General features: G+C 41.1%; 1 protein-coding gene across 1 annotated transcript in view; it reads right to left on the reverse strand.

The window, feature by feature from the left end:
* Positions 1-13,982, reverse strand: part of nck2a (NCK adaptor protein 2a) — a 32,537-nt gene that overhangs the window by 18,055 nt on the left and 500 nt on the right. The gene's annotated exons all lie outside the window — the stretch shown is intronic.

Genomic DNA, 13,982 nt, shown 5'->3' on the forward strand with positions numbered 1-13,982 from the left:
GGTGTCCGTTTATTTGGCCGTTTAATGTGTAAATAATAAAGTGCAGAGAAAGAAGAGGCAGTATTACTAGTTCACTCACCACTGGAGCAGCAGTGTTGCTCTTTCACACACTCCCTGAGACAAATGTCTTAAATGTTAACTTGCCTAAATGGGCGATGACAGAAACCTGGAATTCCCTTCTTTCTTTAACTGGCCCTTCCTTCCCCCACCCTCTCTTTACAAGCAATTTTTCACATGTCACTTTCATTTTCTGTCATTGCTTCAGCCCTCCTCTCCCGGGTAAAGCCAACATTGTTGAGCGAGTCTCCATGACAACCGCCAATGGGTGGTCCCACTTTCATTGACGGGGGCGTTCCCCCAAAAAGAATCTGACTTGTATCCCTTCACTCTTCGATTTTCGATATTTCTTTACAAAAAGATCAACTTTGATTCTGCACAAAAGGCTCTGCGCCCACAGGGTGGTGGTTTAACAAAAGGTCTTCTTCTCCCCCATTAAAGGCAAGGAGAGAACTAAATCTCCAGGAGTGTCCCCGAACACTCATTGGTTCCAAAAAAAAAGGTGTTACCAGCATATTTCATGCATTGCATGTTTTAACACCCTATTTTGACAGCAGAGTGTCGGCCCCTCAGTTATTTAATCCCTGCATGACACATTATCTGAGCACACAGATGGCAGGTATTGATGTTATTCTACTGAAGCATCAACCTCCAGCTCCTAATCTGTGAGAGGTCACATTAATGCGGGTAGCGGCTTTTAATTATTCTCTGCTTCGTTGAGGCACAAAAGTAGTGCATCGTGTTCATTTGCTATTATTATTCCATCGTAATGATTGCGCCGAAAGATGATAAACAACGTTGAATCCCTACTGCAGTTCTTAGTCTTAGTTTGTACATTCCTCTTCCGCCATAAATAGCCGACTTCAAACTTGTTGGTTGTTTTCTCGGCTCCCTGACGGCCACTTTACATCCTTTCAAAAACAGCGCGGTCCTTGTTCCCTTTGCACACCTCCCTGCACTCTAAACACATGATGAGGCATCTCCTCTGGGCAGCTTGTTCTTTGTAAGGTTTATAACCCAGCCCTCTCCACACCACCTCTCTCTGCCTGCAAGCCATCGTCTATTAGCATCATTTTCCTCATGTCTTTTTTTTTTATCCTTTTTTTGCTGCTTTGGTCCATAAGTGAAGTAGGAAGGACTGCCTCTATTTTTAACTCTGTGTGTGACAGTCTGGCATCCATGTCCCCTGGCACAACAACAACAACAACAACAACAAAAGGCAGGCGCTGTAAAGCACAGCAGGGCAAATGTAGTGAGCACAGCTTTGATGTACAACGCTGCTCGTTATCCCTCGACTGGAGGAGACGAGAGAAAAACCCGAGGTGATGTTGTGTTTGTGTCTGACAGAAAGAGTCGAGAGAAATAAAGTGTGTGAGAAAGAAAAAAAAAACCCGGGTCACTTCCAGGTCAAACAACAAAAGGTGTTGCAGTGGCTATGAGCTACAGTGCTCTTCAAATGAACCGCACTACACTGCAATGGACTACTACGTATAAACTACAATTTGAATTTATTTTTCTAACACTTCATCACAAAGCATGTCTCCAAGGACCATGCCAAGAGATGCTCTTGCTCTGTGCCTTATTGAGCATTTTTGAGACTGGAGGCGAGAAATATTTCCACACTGCGATGCGTTATTGGCTTGGGAACATTACTGTGTTGAATATGAGCAGCTGGTGGAACCGAATAGACGAAGAAAAAAAAGCCCCCCAGCAGAACAAACCCTGCATTTCAGCTTTTCTTATGCTCCCATATAATCAATAATGTCAATTAAGCAAATCCAGAGGCAATATAACAGGAGCTCTCAGCAGTAAGAGGATAGACGCGCTATGAATGTACGGACTGATCAGATGGTATAAACATCCGGAGCTTTCCATGAATGAATAACCACTGGAGTCAGGAGTAACGAGACGACACTCATTCTACATCTATAAGCAGTATGAAGAAACATACAGTCGCATTGTGACCAGTCAGGTGTCTCTCTCTACAGCTGTTCAAACCACTTCTTGATGAGTCAGACAAGATTCCAATTTTGATATGGAAATGAAGTAATTCATATCAACATAATTGTTGTTTTTCCAGAGGAGACTAAATTATGAAGCGATAAGCAGATAATTAGACGCAATATAAATAAACAACGTGCTAATTATGCGCCTCACTACACCCTAGTGATGATGTTAAAGTAGGGCTGGGTATTGGAGTAGACTGTATTTTACGTACGTCTCCTTAATGTCCAGACAAAATCAAACGCATGCGTTTCAGAACTTTGGCCTATTTTATTAAATAGGAAAGACTTTTTTTTGGTGGTACTAAAACCCAGGTTTCATATTGGTTTGGTCACCACGGCATGCCATCTTTATAATCTTCAAAGAGGTCTAAAACAACATGCAGATTCTCTATTTTCCTTTACAGAGTCTGTCATCTTGCACCTATCTGAAGACTTGTACCCCATTCCTGCAGCCAACTGTGGAATGCCACCATGTCCGTCCACAGAGTGTTAAGAGTTTATCTTTGGTAGCAATCAGACAAAGGCATGCAACACACACACACACACACACACACACACACACACACACACACGATGCAAGAGTAGAGAAATCCTTATCGAATCCATTCACCTTCAACTCAGCGGGCTCTTTACAGAAAATTAAAAGAAAGAATGTAATTTATTTTACTCGACTCAAAATAAAACAATCTATGACAGTGCAACAAGTTTGTAGAACTGTTGTTAACTAGAAGAAAGCAAGCAAGACAACTGCCAGGTCAGATTCAAACTGTCACTTAGCTTTTATTAATATACTCTCATGTGTCAAACTGAGAATATCCGTTTTCCTGTTACCTTCAGCTTCCTCTCCTGCAAACCTTTGGTCTCCAGTTCACTGCAGAGCACAGCACTGTAGAATACTCTGTTAACCCTGCACTTTTTAAAGAGTGTCCATCAAATCAGATGGAACTTTACAGTAAATCCCATCTAGGGATGCAGAAGCGTTGGTGTGATTTTGACCTGATTTTTTGACTTTGAGGAGATGCTTGTCACACAAAAGAAGAAGTGGTTTGTGATAAAGGAGAACAGCAGAGCCCTCTCAGAGCTCAGCCCAGCTGGAGCTGTTGCTAACATCACTTTAATCATCAGCTGCCTGACACAGGAAATTGGCACGAGACTCCTCATGAGTCTTGAGTTTTAGCATATATTCACTGACAGATAAAGTGTATACACACTGCACTGCTGCGCCCACAGCCCAACCGTTACTGCTGACTTCACACTCACCTGTTACACACACGCCCTCGCTTTCAACTGGACACTCGCTAACATTGCAGAAACCTTCACAGATGATGCCAGGCAGACACACAGCTGACAACTTCACAGCTAAACTACGTATTGCGTGGGGACTGAGAACAATGCAGCTGGTGAGAACTGATGGATTTAACCTGTTTGTGCATCTGGTTATTGTTGCAGCTGGGCTCAACTGATGAGAGGTTAACGTCTCGTTGGTGCAGTGGTATCGGTTGCAGCTGTGTCGCACATGTTTTGAGAGTACTAGTACATGAGAACTGTATTGGATCTGATACCCAACACTGGTATCTAACTCTTGACTCGCATGCATGTAATGGTATACATAATCGTGCCTCCGTGAGGATCCCTGCAAGCAATTAATGGCAGGAAGAGATTTTATTTTCTCTTAATGAGGCAACATGGGAGGGAAATTGAACACGCTGTGTCTACTGTTTCCACAATTTGCATCTTAGAGTTAATTCACTGTATGCTTAATATGTGATGAGTGTGCAGGCAGCATCACCGCTGATGACCCTATGCTGCATGGGGAAATAAACTTGCTGCCAACTCATTTTAAAGTACCTACTCTCGGGATAAGTTGCAGAAGAATATGTTGTATAATGAGGTTAGCTCATGCAGAATTTTAACACAAAAAAGGTCCTCAGAAACTTTCTTCTTCTCCATGTATCACAAACCACTGTTGACTCTGTCCCGGCTTGAGCTTTACCTTCTCTTTGTACCTTCTGCTCCATCGGTCTTCTCTCTCCTCCCTCGGCTACGGACCTGAATTATTCCCTTTGATCAAGTTAAGGCTCCCGAGAGAGAACCGACTGATGTAGCATGAGCAACGCAGAGAGACTGGTGCAACGATATGCAGACCTGTTGAACGCCCTAAACCGCCACCGTCCAAGTACAGATGTGGATCATTTAGCGTCGAGTGGACAGTCACCGTGAATATTTCAACAGTGTGTGCCACGAACGAGAAAGAGGCTTAAAGTGGAGTATACGAACTGAATCGTGTAAATCATTTCCTACTGAAGGTGAGGATTATCCAGATATGTCACAACTCTGAGGGCAGACACGCACTTCACTTATTCTGTAAAACCTTTTGAGGGTTCGCCCAGAAGGTCTCCAGAAAAAAGGTCTCCAGACTAACACCGATAAAGAAAGATGCAGTAACTTTCAGACCAACAGTCCAAAACCAAAATTATATTCTTTTTTTATCAACTCGTGACAAAGAGAGGCGTCGAACCGTCACATTTCAGAACCTGGAAATAACTAATGTTTGGCATTTTTGCAATAAACAAAAACAAACCAATTAACAGAATTCAAAAATAGCGGTTGATCAATTGTCTAATTGATTTATGAATTAATCTACCAAGAGTTCAGAAGATTAAGAGGTTTTTCTTCTTCGACATCAGTTTACCAAAATGTAGCGGTTGCAAAGCAGACAAACAATTCTTAATGGTTCAGGAAGTCGTCTTTTAGTTTGTTTTAAAGATACAGAAGTCTAAATGCAGTGAGTTACTCTGTGTTACAAAACACAAGCAAATCATAAGTGATCTGATTTTTACCAAGTCTTGTTTTCAGCAAATGGAGCTGATGAGAATTATTCAGATATTTGCAGGGAAGAGAAACATTTTCTGGGACATTCTATGCCATTCATTTCCCAAGAGTGACTCTTATTTTCCACGACTGTCTAAATTTATCCACATTTTCCAAGACATGTGTGAACTCTTTCTGAGGAGCATGAGAGTCGTTACTGATATCCCGCATGTTTGTTTGTCTCCGTTACATAAGCTTGTGTTGATGTCAGAGGAGAGACCGGAACAGTTCGTTGGAAACAGAAGCATTTGTGAAAGCTTTTCCACGTGGGCATGCATACATGTTAGTGCTCAGGAGCCACGTTTCTGCAGAATATCGCTGTATGCCTCAAACTCTTTCACAGCGTCAGAACTGGCTTTGCACTGAAGAAGACATTCACCAGTAAGGGAAAAGTTATGGGAATGAGTGTAGGAAACAACTAGCCAAAGGAGAGGGGGAGAGAGAGAGAGAGAGAGAGAGAGAGAGAGAGAGAGAGAGAGAGAGAGAGAGAGAGAGAGAGAGAGAGAGAGAGAGAGAACATTTTTGCTCTTTTCTTTCTATACCATTTCCACCTCTTCCTGGATGCTTTTCTAAAATGTAGGCATGATCGATATGGAGAAGTGGAGACACTTTTAATCAGTTTCTGAAACAGAAAGTGGAGGAAGTAAGGAATAACAAAGAATTAGTTCAATATAGGAAGTATTCTTATTAATTTCATATCTACATATCCCGCAGCTACGGCGCAACATCATCATTATCTTGAGTGTGTCTGGCCACCTGATGAATATCAGTGCAACATTCAGTCTCTTTTGGCGTCTACCAACTCATATGAGAAATATCTGTATCTTTAGCTCCTTTATGTTCAATAGTTAGTCCCGTTTCAGGCTAAAACGGCCCCAATAGAGCGGTGAGAGTGAACCGAAACAGTGAAGTCGTGGTGCCGGACAGCCGAAATGAGCCGACACTCAATGAGGAGTTCTGTAAAGCTGAGGGCAGCTGTGGATTCAGGTGATAATTCTCTGTAGGTTCATCACTAGAAGAGACGCCTTTCAAATGATCACATTGTTTTCACATTGTCATTTGATAAACTTGTTATTATTAACATGCTTTAAGACCTTTCTTTTTCTTTGATTTCACCTTTCAAATGTTGAATATCTGAATGCCAAAAAGAGTAAAAAACACAAAGAACGTAACACCGGGCTAAATGCTCCTACTATGAACACGTTTTCTTCACATCTCTAAATCACACTAACATCTTAGGTTTCTTTTTTGCCTTTTAGCCGAGGGCCAACAGAGGTTGCACATGATGTTATCTCCATGCCACCGTGTTCATCTCTGGTCAGCGCTTTTGCTGATCGTTTAAACAGTTGAATTACTTCTTCTCACCCTGGGAGCTCTGCCGTATCCTATTATGGTTTCCGCGCAGTAGGGTTTCTTAGCTTGACATTATACTGTACACTCAAATGCCACTTCGGCCATTTGGTTTGGCCCGAGCATAGGAAGACATTTCTGCTGGTGACATGCAGATGAAATCACTCCTTCCACTGAACGCTGCCACACAAAACACTAAAGCACCACATTCAGCAAGCATCTGCTGGCAGCTCTCCACGCACTGCCGAGGACGGCCGAGGTCACACTCAAACAACTGTAGTTCTGCCAAGCTAAAAACAGCAGATAAGGTAAATAGATGTCCTGCAGCAAGTGCATGTGAGTGGGTGTGTGTGTGTGTGTGTGTGTGTGTGTGTGTGTGTGTGTGTGTGTGTGTGTGTGTGTGTGTGTGTGTGTGTGTGTGTGAGCCAGAAAGAAGAGACTCCACAGGCCAAATACTGTTTGTGTGCAGTCTTGAATTCTCAGGAGAACGCTGTGGCACTCTGAGCTATACATCTTATAAATAAAGCAGGATTTCCTTCGGGTGCAGCCGTGTGTGTGTGTGTGTGTGTGTGTGTGTGTGTGTGTGTGTGTGTGTGTGTGTGTGTATAAGAGAGAGTGTGAGAGAGAAAGGGCACAAATGGATTAGAGAAGGCCTATCATATTGCTCCATTCAGCAACCGAATCAACTCCCAAGCACGCAGCAGCAGCAGAATTAAGAACAAACAAATAAAAGACATAATATTTTTATAGCCTACATGTTAAAAAATACATGAACTGGTGATAATCTGCCTTCAATTATTAAAAAGATAGATCAAATATAAAAATGGAGCATTATTCTGTCCTCATACAGATTTAATGAGCACTGAATTATAGGCCATGATTAGCCAGACTGTTGTCCCAATGTTTGGCTTTCTGTTGAACATTCTCTATATGCACAGTTACTGCAGTGATATGTACCAAGATATGACTTTGAAGAACACAATCAGCATGGTGTGAAAATATGTTACAAGCCCAATGAGAATCAAAACATATTGGGGACAATTGAAGAACATTTTGAAGAAGGAAAAAAACGCTGCTTCATTCTGTGGATCCAGAATGTGGGACACGTCAGGTGAGAGACGCTCATCAAAATTTTAAATCATCTGGGGACTTCTTTGTAAATGCACTACAGCTGCAGATTAAAAAGGCAAAAAATGCTACTCCTCCTTTAGTGAGAGTTCAGACAGAAAACAGCACTGAGTTTAAAACATGCAGCGTTGGTGGTGGTAGTTATTAATACATGTAGGAGTGTTAAGGCTTATCAGGCGGCAAAACACTGTACATGGATTTATAATGCTGTGAGACGGGATTTTACGCAGCTATCACTGACAATTATTGTATCTTTTGTTGTAATAATCTTAAGGGCAACAGCCTCAGTTACGTAGTGTAGCTGTTCTGTGTTGCGTCTTGTTCATTGTGTAGTTCGAACAACATTGTTAAGCTCCTGCATTGTAGAAGAAGCAGAGCTGGTGGCAGGTTTTCACTAGAGTTGAATTACATCCATATAATCCCTTCCATAGTGCATGTCCCAGCAAAAACACACACACACACACACACACACACACACACACACACACACACACACACACACACACACACACACTTTTCATGCGACTTCAGAAGCTCTCACTTTCTAATGCTTTGTGCATAGTGTGGGCACTTCCCTTAATCACAGAGATTTCTCAATTATCTTGTGAAAACTTAGTAATGAAAACATTCCTATTTCTCTCTGCAGGCTGAAGTCACATGAGTCATCAATGATTGTCATTGTGAGGAAAATACTATTTAATTTAAGATAAGCAACCGGCCATCCGGTGCATATTTATAGATCCAGAGATTTTGCACACCCTGTGTGCATTATTTTAAATCCAACAAGCTTATTTCACTGATCCATGTCTGGTTGAAGGTGTGCTAATCGTGAAGTCGGCAGCTAAAAAAAAAAAAAAAAAACTGCAGAGTCGTCGCCACCAACAGTGGTACAGTCACACAGAAACACGCTCATAACTGTTCAAACTAATCTGAAGTCAATGGACCTCTTTAGAATCGTTCCCCTGTTCACTCTTCAAAGCTGAAATGCTACAAAATTGCTAAATTGTTTTACACTGCAGCACATTCTGCTGTGTTGACAATATAGCGCAATATTATCTGCAACTACATGTATGCAGTGCTCTATAAAGAATAAAAGGAACCACCTTTTTAAGGGAGCGCATTTAGGGTTGACGTTTGATAGTATTTTTTGTTTTGGCCCGTGGAAATCACACAATCTGGAAATCAAATGAGCAGCTGAAGATTAAATATGTCGGACACATTGAAAGTAACAAGTGCAGCTCTGAAAGTGATGCGATACAAATACCAACATTGTTTTTGATTTGAGACGACTCATCGTGCGACTAACTTCTGCTCATCAACCAGACAACATTCAAAGAATCGTCAACAACATGAAGTTCAGCTGATGTCTCTCGCTGCCAGAAATCATTCTCAACATGCGAGGGACACAATATGTTAGAAACAGCCGCTTCTCCAGCAAATCCTACAGTGGGGATTGTTTGAAGCGCATATATGCTACTCCAACTAATTTGAATAAACATTTGAATGATCATAACTGACGTGACAACCTCGATGAAATCAAGAGCACCAGCACAGACTCTACGCGTCTGACCCATCACAAACTGCGAGTAGCGACTCTTGATCGCTTGCTGTTTACTAGAGCGTTGGTGGTGCCTTTCAGAGCATCCACAGGAATGGAGAGGGTTTGTTAATAAGGCTGAACCTCAGAGGGATGCGTGTAACGTGGGCAGTGACGCTCTGAGGGGAACTTGGAACATGGATCGTTCTGTGAAATGCAGATAAGCAAAGCTTGTGCTCTGGGTGAGATAACTCAATGTTTGTCTGCACACTGCCGGTTTGTGCATCGGCACAGCCAAAGGGGAGGAAAGTCCACTTAATTAAATCAATTAGAGCATGAAGGGCCTGCCGAAGCCTCCGCTGAAAATAACATGATGGATCAAATGCAAACAATAGATGGACTCTTTTCATGAGTCACAGAAACAAGAAGTTGGAAATGTAAAAAAAAAATGTTTCAATCAAAAATCTAAAAGTTGGATTTGGAGAATCGTGACACCCCTACTTTTCATAATGGTATACGTTTCTCCCACATTCTTATGTTTCCTTCACCACCATGTCCTCTCAGGCGTTGACATCTTCATGCACCATCCGCCGATGACAAACTCAAGAGAGTGTAAGGCTGAGATACTGTACCACTACGACAAACAGCTTTACTCCCTTCCACCCTCGCTCCCTTCCCTTCATGGTCCCCCTCAGCGGCGCAGAGTAGGATTAGGCCCGGTGCCCAGTGGTGACACAAGGACACTGGAGCCAACAGTTCAGTTGTTGAGTTAGGAACTCAAGCCGGGTGGCAGAGGACATGAGAGAGGTGATGATAGAGATGGAGGCCGGGGAGGATGGAGTACTTAAGGAACAAAAGAAAACACTCAGGACAGAGAACGGAAACACTAAACGACTGATAAGAAGCAGAAAGTAATGTCATGGCAAACAAAGGTGTGAATTACAGACTAAAGAGGCAGATACTCTTGGATGTTTGGATACGACTGCGTTTTAAAAACACTTTATAACAATACTAAGAGTCTACAGCCTCACTGGCTGCTTTGTACTTGGACACAATGTTGCTTTAAACTAAATGCTTACATCAGCAAGCCGACATGCTCACAATGTAAAGTGTTAACGCGCCGATTTTAAACAGAAAAGACAAAAGGGTTACCAAAGCATACGTCACATGGGAACCACGAATGTCTGAACCAAAATGTTGTGCCGATCCGTCCCGTTGATGCCGAGATATTTTACTGTAGAAGTGCAATCTTTGATCTGCTGTTAGAAAACTTTAGGATCCGTCTTCCACCATGAGTGTCCGATATCTGATCACCAAAGTCATTGAGATTCATCCACTTGGGACCACAAATGTTTAAAAAAATATATATCACGGTAATCAACCCCAAAAGGCAGTTTGGACCAAAATGGTGGACCACCCAACTTTGCCATCCCTAGAGCCACGCTGCTCCCGTGGTTAAAAATCATACCAACTAAGAAATATATTTTGATGATCAATAATAGCAGGAAGATATGTATAACAAAAACACACAAAGAAAGGACACGCCTTCTAATTAATAGTAGCACAAATCCTCTTGCTCTTCCCAGGTCATGGGGTCAGAGAAAGGGGGTCCATTGTCATAAATGCATGTACTGTCAGTCTAATGGCTACCCATTCCCCAGATTGCAGATGATTACAATGACAATAGGGTGAGCTTTATCTCGCTACCAACATGATGCCCTTTATGAGTAACGCTCTGTCTCCTGACCGCCCATCTGTGCATTTACGTATTAATTCCTTCTCAGAGAGATTAGGATTTCCTCGGGGCGGTCATCATTACTTTCTACTAAGCCAAAAATACCAATTTTGATCTCTATTCCCTGCTGCACAATAGCTTCATGAAGGACTGGAGGCACTCAAAGGGTAGCTCACAAAAACAAAACAATGAAACTGAAAACTATTTGTCATCAACGCAGACAGAGCGAGACACATTTATTAAATATAAAAAGTTGTGTGATTTTGTTTGGGATGTCCAGACAGAAATGAAAAATGGAGCTGAGGGCCCAAAACATGATGAAGTCATACGTCTCCGCAGACTAAATATCAATGTATAGAATGTATAAACTGTACTAACCGTACCGTAATTAAGTGTTTTAAATTGAATCTATTTAGAGTTTAATTACCTTTTAGTATGAGTAAAAAAACCATGCAATGAACTTTAAAACCTTTTTCTCACAGCGAGCACATTAGGGGGAAAAAGACAGATATTTCACCTCATCTTGAAATTACTGTTAAATTATTTAACTACAGATGACATTATTAAAGCATTAATCTTTAATTGTTTAATTATCATAGACTAATGCATGTATAATTATTATACTCCTTCATGAGCAATAAGCCCGTTCACATTTTAGCCTAGTAAAAAAAATGAAAAAAGACACCTCACATTACACAAAGGTAAACCACAAAAACAACAAAAAGCTAATTATTTCTTTTTCTCTTTCCACCAAAACAAAAGCTGAAGAAGAAGCTGCGTAGGCACCGCATGACATCTAATCATTTACAGTGTGTGAGGACGTTTTAGGCCCATTAAGCAGAGGAATCAGTCTCAGCTCATAACTGTGCAATCACATATAGAGAAGAAAGAGGATCGGCGTATTATCTCATTTGTTAAGCTGTGATTTAAATGACATATTTGTGTGTTAAGTGTTTGACTTAAGAAGCCAACAAATTGGAGGGAAGAAATTCAATTGCAAAGAATCGACCAAAAGCAAAAATGGAAAGAGATAAATTCAGGGTTGTGTATGAAATTATAAATTAATATTTTGCTTCGACAAACAAAGTGAACCAAGCCTGCAACCACCTTGTTAAACGATGCATGTCCCAATTCAGAGGCAGCCTCCTTCCAATCTGTCATTTTCAGAACAAACATCATAACGAATAGACACGGCTGCCATTCAACAAGACTACGAGCAGCAGAGAAACCCTGCGTCCTCATGATCAACTATGACCACACCACCTCCTCCGTTTTCCAAAATGCATCACATGCAGGTCCCTTCAATGATGCAGTCAGGTGGACCGTGTCAACTTGGGAGAATTGGGAAATATAATGAGAGTACATTTCTTTTATCTACCTGGAATTTGTTTCACTATTCACGAGATGCACCAATGAAAATGGTGTAAATAGGAAAGTCAAGCAAGAGCACCTGACCTGTTTGTTCTTTGTATCAGCCTGGATGTGATGTTAATCATTAACATGTAGGTGGTTACAACCAAGTGCAGCAGCTACAGATTTTTTTTTTTTTTTTTTTTTTTTTTTTTTTTTTTTTTTTTTTTTTTTTTTTTTTTTTTTAAAAAGGTTGATCACAAACTTGTTAAGCCTGAGGCAATATTATTTGTCCAAACAACAGTCCGAAAGTGCAGACGATTCAATTTACATAAGCTGTTAAAAGAGAGAAAAGCAGCAAATGCTCACAATAAAATGGGGGAACCAGAGAATGTTTGTTTTCTTTAAATGAAACAACAATTCATGATTATGAAAAGAGTTGCCTATAATCTTTTAGAATGAATCGTCTCAGCTGCTCTTAACTGCTAGAACTGTCTTACTTTGTACACGTAGATCAAGCAACAAGTAACGATTCCTCACACTGAAGGAATTTCCAATAAGCTGAACCTTCCGGGGTCGATGCAGCCTGACAGACGTGTGGAAGACAAGTGCTTTTGTACTATTTAAAGAATGAAAGAAATGTGTCTCGGTGAATGCTGATCTGTTTTAAAATCTCTTTTCCTGTTTCATATTATTTCAAGACGCAGGAAATGATTCACGCCTTCACCGATATTTGACTTCCAGGATTCTCAATATTGACATGCAGTATCTGGTAAATGTTTGACAGCTCAACCCACGTGACACATGAAGGGCCATGTGTTGAAAAAACACGTTAAATAAGGCAAAACTTTATTGTGAGGCCAAATAAATACAGCAGAACGGGTTAGGGCTGCAAGTGAAAATGATTCTCATTATTGATTATTATGGTCTGTTCTTTATCTTAGTAGTCCAACTTTGCTGTCCTTGTTCCAGACTATTATGGCTATATACGTGCACACTGAAAAAAAACTAAACTAAAGCTTTCAGATAAAAAGTGCAATATGAAAATGTAGTGGAGTAAAAGTACATAACACAATAGTAACACTCCAAATAAGTACTAGTAAGGTGAGCTCTATCCGGTGAGTCACACTGGTAACACTTATAGATTTAGTGTGGTTTTGAAAAATGTTGAAAATGTTAAATTTGCAAAGCATTTACAAAACCACATTTTTTTGGGCCGTTAGACTTGCGAACTTATGATTCAAGATAGGAAGTTATTGTAATGCAGGCACAGCAGTCTATGACTTCCCTTCCACATACCTGTCATTGCTGAACCTTGTGCATATCTCTGCGTAACCATGGCGCTCTGACAGAGGGTGTGTCTGCAGAAGAGGTGTGCCATGAAGGTGTACCTGCACCCAGAAACGCTGCCTGCAACGTCCGGAATTCAGGACATCCAACCACAGTACGTGTAGGGAAATAAAACAACAATTCTCCTCGTCTTTTCGAGAACAATGAACATCATTTTATGGATAATTAATGAGCAACTACTCCACATAAGCAAGGAAGACAATGCAACCCATCGCCTGTTGGGATTTACGCGAGAGATACTCGCTGCAGTTACCATTACGAGCCACTGGAAACATTGACAAGCTCGGCATGTGGCACAGTCGCCAAATCTATGGTGTTATGGCAAATGTGGTTCATTGTGTAAGCTGCTGCGTTTTAAAACAATAAGCTCCGACATTCGCCAGGCACTTTACCGATGAACCAAACAAGTGTGCTTTTAAAACAAGTCAATAAAAGAACAAACATGTAGAAAATAAGTCAAACAAACAGATGTCTAGGAGAACAGATGTCTGCGGTAGTAGCCTGCGCTTACAGGCCTTTTAAGAAGTGGCCTGTTGAGATATTGAATAAAGGTAAGTGGGTGAATTTAAACTAACTGTGTTAGTTGTAAGAATAACAA

This window comes from Cebidichthys violaceus, unplaced genomic scaffold, assembly GCF_023349555.1.
Source record: "Cebidichthys violaceus isolate CVI_PGR_0920_01 unplaced genomic scaffold, fCebVio1.0.p SCAF_11, whole genome shotgun sequence".
Classification (NCBI taxonomy): Eukaryota; Metazoa; Chordata; class Actinopteri; order Perciformes; family Stichaeidae; genus Cebidichthys; species Cebidichthys violaceus.